The sequence below is a fragment of the Cyprinus carpio genome, chromosome B2 (genome assembly GCF_018340385.1).
Source record: "Cyprinus carpio isolate SPL01 chromosome B2, ASM1834038v1, whole genome shotgun sequence".
NCBI lineage: Eukaryota > Metazoa > Chordata > Actinopteri > Cypriniformes > Cyprinidae > Cyprinus > Cyprinus carpio.
This window is the reverse complement of record NC_056598.1, coordinates 31,772,027-31,777,562: the sequence shown is the minus strand read 5'-3', so window position 1 is coordinate 31,777,562 and position 5,536 is coordinate 31,772,027. Positions and strand designations below refer to the sequence as shown.

General features: G+C 39.0%; 1 long non-coding RNA gene across 1 annotated transcript; it reads right to left on the bottom strand.

Moving 5' to 3' along the window:
• Positions 1-2,462: 2,462 nt before the first annotated feature.
• Positions 2,463-5,140, bottom strand: LOC122136289. The gene is made up of 2 exons (XR_006154071.1): positions 4,822-5,140; positions 2,463-3,085 (listed from the first exon to the last, which is right to left on the bottom strand). It is a non-coding gene; the product is annotated as an uncharacterized LOC122136289 (long non-coding RNA).
• Positions 5,141-5,536: the final 396 nt, after the last annotated feature.

Genomic DNA, 5,536 nt, shown 5'->3' with positions numbered 1-5,536 from the left:
ATTAATAATAAATTAATGTTAGTTAACTAATATTAATTTTATGATGATCCTTACTCCGTGAAATCAAGCAGCAGAAGTTAAGTGACAACATGCAAATACTACTGGTCCATTTTGGGGTGAGCTAAATATGCAAGACTAGTCTTACATGTCACTGTTTATAACACAGAGTGTTTATCCTTTGCTGGGTCGCTTAAAAAAAATGGGGCCATAAATTAAGGTTATACCCAGTTCTCCAGGCACCACTACACCAATGACCAGAAGTATTACATAATAAATACTTATTGATAACTGCCTTTATATTTTAGGAAGTGTAGGTGTTACTAATTTTGGGAGAAATTGACTTCAGCAAGTATGAAAAGACTTTACTAGATTACACTTGCAGAGCTAAAATCTTTAAACTATAGGTGAGGACTCTAACCATCATTGACCTTCATGTTTAAGCGCCTCATCTCACCGGCTAAGTCGTGTATCAGGTCTTTGATGAGGTGGCCGATGATGGCGTAGAGTGTCATCACTATGATGATGGAGGTGAGGATGATTTTGAAGACGTGAATGGGCAGATGGATGGCATCTCCAGCAGGTGGGATGTAATTCTTGAAGAAAACCTCCTCCTAACCAGAGGGGGGCAGCAGAGGAGGCTCACGCGCCCCGCTGTCATGCCCTTATCCATAACTTCAACACATCCTCACAGTTAACACCAATACAAGAACAACTGACCATAACCTAAGCCTGCTCTTCAGTGATCAATGAGCTGATCACAGCACAGATTGTTTGATTTCTCATAATATTTCAATATGACACACAGTATTTCAATGAGTTCACTCTATAATGAACTTTTATTATGTCAATTATAGACATTTATCAGGACCTGTAAATGTTATTCTTTGCAAATAAACACCTTTAACACACAAGCACAATATAAACACGTGGTAAGCTTGTAGCTCAATACATGTGTCCAGATGAGAGTTTGTTCACAGGCCGTGATGAAGGTCAGATGTCATCCGTCCGGAGGAATCATAGTGTTGGATGTTCACATCGTTGCCTTCCTCCGAAGCTCCAGCAGTGATTGAAGAATAAAGGATGGAGGTGCTGATGTACGCATGGGTGCCGCTGCGATTGACTGAGACACTCAAGGTCACAGGCTTTATCAGCACATATTATCCAGCTTTGACACGGCTTACAGACTGGTTATGGTTATGGTTAATTATGAACTAAGTGAAAAAACAGGTACACAGTATTCGACTTTATTAATAAAAGATAAAACCTCATGAATGGTGTTCTAGCATTGTAAAAGCTAATAAAATGGTGTAAATCTCTTAACAGCAGCTCAATTAAACCAGTACACAATAAAAATAGTTAATAATGAAACTAGGTCAGCATTAGTTTAGCATGATGCATTTCTTTCTTCTGATTTTGAGCTTTCGACGGGCTTCATGAGATTCTGCTGCGGTGTTTTAGAGCTGAACATCTCACATGTTTCTGTCCCTATTGACCCAGACAGGTTTTAGAATAATCTCATAGCTCATGAAGATGAATCAGACACAACAACCTGTTGGTTCCATAATGAGGAGAGGCTTTAATTCTATTTTCCATTTGCATCATTTATGCCTTCTTGTTTATTTATATATACAGTGCCAAAATATGAAATATCCCAGAATTCATTTTAATGGCATCACAGAACACAGCGATTTCGTTGATGACATCACAACAATCACATGACCACGCCCTCTTTTCATGCTGAATGACTGTTATCTACGCTTTGCTTCTCTACAGCAGCTAAAAGAGCATCTGGTCTGATAAAAACATGTTAAAGATGAAGTGAAAACATTAAAAGACAGAATAGTCACAGTTGACACAGACTGCATGTAGACTCAAGTCCAAAGTATACTTCACTTTTCACACGTACGCGAGGGTGAGCGTACAGTGCTCGTGATCAGAATAGTATGTGTGCACTGTCAGTGCAGGCCGCACATGCGCATTGAATTTGTTTTGCACTACTCAGTTGTTGCACAAGGTGGCAGCACTGTCGATTACTGATACCCCTAAACTTAACTCTTAAGTAATTAAAATTAGTAAACTATCAAAAGCAAAAATGGTAATGATACCCATTTAACATTATTAAAATTAGTAAATTATTAAGAGTAAAATGGGTAATGATACCCATTTAACATTATATTTAAAAAGGCATTTAACATTCAGTACACCTCAATTGCAGCTTATTAGATTACTTTTTTGTTTACACATGGTTAAAATATGTTTACTGTAGTGGTAACCGTGGAAATCTACAAATACTATGGTCACTATATAGTAAAACCATGGTTCATTTTCATAAGGGACTGACTGCCAGTTGCACCCATAATATTCTGACAGTGTATGATTTATAATAAACATTAGTTATAGAATAGAACATGATCAATATGAACTTTAACGTTCAATTTAAATAAATGTAACTGCACAAACTATAGGCTACAACTTCAGTTTGTTTATTGGGAAATAACTCAAACATATTATGTTTTTCTGTCCTCTGATAAGAATTGTTCTGTGCTGCGTTTCCCAAAAGAATCAATGGTTTCTTACGATATGTTTGGAACACACAACCCTGTTTGAATGCAGTGTCAGCAGTGAGCATTTATGCCTTCTGTTTTATATATATATACAGTATATATATAAAATATACAGTGCCAAAATATGAAATATCCGAAAATTAATTTTAATGGCATCACAGAACAGCGATTTCGTTGATGACATCACAACAATCACATGACCACGCCCTCTTTTCATGCTGAAAGACTGTTATCTACGCTTTGCTTCTCTACAGCAGCTAAAAGAGCATCTGGTCTGATAAAAACATGCTAAAGATGAAGTGAAAACATTAAAGCCAGAGTAATGACCGCTGGCACAGACTGTACTGTATGTAGACTCATAGTGATGTGATGTAATGAAGGCCGGATCCTGGGATGATGATGGGGCTCGGTGATGTTGAATCCCGGCAGCAGACCGGCTCGCTCTTCCTCCATCCGAACCCTCTCCTCTTCACGGCCGCACTCAGAATCACCAGCTTCAGTTTTAGGGCCAAAGACCCAGTCTGAGGAGAGACGATGAAAACCGTTCAGTTCGTGTGAAGGAACAGACATGAAAACATGCCAGAACACACACTGCTTATATTATAAGACACAACCGTCCATCAATCATCCTCAGTGTGAAAGGACGGATCTCAAATATTATACGCTCACTGTTGTGAAGAGCTCAGCTGTGCAGAAGATGCTGTAAAAGCAAAGGAGGATCTTCCTGAAGAACAGCGGACCGTTTAATGAACTCATGAACAACCGTCACAAAACACACAAACAGGGAGTTACAGACCATCAGAAGAACATGGAAACGTGGACTACGTGTCAATATCTGTGACGTGAAAAAGCTTCATCAGGACTATGATTTATTTTTAAATGACAGCACTGGCCATTTACACAAGATGTGCAAATCGCAGACCTTAGAGGTTTTAAAGTTTACTAATCATAAACAATATCAGCCTGGATTACAGTGGAACGATTGAGCCACAGAGAACAAGGAGAAGATTAAGCCTGTTTTAATCAAATCCTGCATTCCATCTGACCGAACATTCCCAAGATTAGGAGAACCACGTCTAGAGATTCCCATCTCATCCAGCAAAGGAGAGAATAATGGGCAAGAAGAAGCACCACCAGCGTCACACGTCTGCAGGAACACTTCAACCACAAACTCTACAGAGATCTAAAGAAACCTTTCACTCCAACGCAGTTCTTACCTTGACACTTATTTCCTTTGTGCACGTGATGTGAGATTGAACTCCTCATGCTCCCGAGCCGTGCTGCTCTGTCTGCTCCGGACACACTTCATCTGGGTTTTCTGAATTTAACCTCATCAGCTCATATAAGAGAAATGTCCACTCCACGATTGTGATGGAGGTGTTGAACACGACGATCAAAATCAGGAGCCAGTGCAACATGCTGGTGTTCTGACATGCAGCAGTGGAGTGTCTCTGCGTGAGATATCGTCCTGCTATAATCCACTGATCGCACTTGAAAACGCTGTCATATGCATCTCCTAAACTAATCCAACTGTTTATCTAATAAGCCTTCTGCTCAGATCCCATACTGACCCCCAGCACCTCACAGTCTCTTCTGAAGAGCTGAATCAGGTGTTAAATGCAGGACACACAACCGTCTGAGAACAGAATCACACATGGGATGCTTTACATGCATCATCAGTAATTTCATTTCTTCTCTCAGGTGAAATAAGAGGACATGACCAGCAACTCAGCGCTATTTGTGTCTCCGTGACAAACATTATTTGACTCTTTTTAGTGTGTGATGCAAAGAAATGCATTTATGTTTTCATTAGCTCATCAGACAATTAGCATGTCTCCATTCATCATAAAAAAAAATGCTTCATGTATTTGAGAAAATACTCACAGTAAGTACTGACTGTAATAATGTGTCCTCAACCTCTCAAATATTCTAAATATAACCACTGTACAAGGGTTTCAAAGAGAAGCTTAAAAATATTTTCCTGCAGTTACAATGTAGTGCTCAAGGTTTAATAATGAAATATAAGAGTTTGAGAAAAGCCCATTAAGAAAAACATATTTGTTGACTGTTAATCTGAAAGTTGATGAAGTGACTGAAAAAAGGCATCATATCCTACTGGACAAGTTGTTTCTTCAAGAAATATCCTATCTAAAGAGTAAAAATAAATAAATAAAATAAAAAACAATAAATAATCTATTATAAAGTAATGATTATTACTCTGAGGGAAAGTTGAACCGTGAGACTGTTTTTCTCTTACCTGTAACTGAACAAGCACTCCACAATTCCCAAACGGTCTTTTTACAGCCCCGTTACAGAACAAACAGGACAAAAGAAAAAAAGGCTGACAGAAAACTTTAAAATGTGGGGGAAAGCGCTCTGTAGCTGCAGAGGAGAATCTCTATGAAGCTGTGTGAGATCTACATGCTGACAGACTCTACGCCGGAGACACTTCCTCCGTCTCTGCCTCTTTGAAGAAGACCTCCGACATCAAGAAGGTCCAGAAGATGATGCTCATGGACATGTTGGCGACGACCATGAAGATCATGAGCGGATGCAACATGCTGCCGGCCGGCGACACGTTTGCTGAGGGACAACATTCAACAGAGACGCAGATAATCCGGCTGTAATGAGACACGTTTGCTGAGGGACAACATTCAGCCTCACCTCATATCAACCCAGCAGAACATGTGATCATTATATGTGTCCCTGCAGCACAGAAGCAGTCATCAGTAGCACAGGTATATTTGTAGCAATAGACAACAATACATTGTATCGGTCAAAATTATACATTTCTATTTTATTCAATTCAATTCACGTTCATTTGTATAGCGCTTTTTACTATACAAATCGTTGCAAAGCAATTTTACAGAAAATTAAGTTTCTACAATATTTAGTAGTAGTTTATCAGTGGTGACTGACAGTTTATGTGCATACGGCAGAAATGTTCAGAAAAAATCAATAAAAGACGTAAA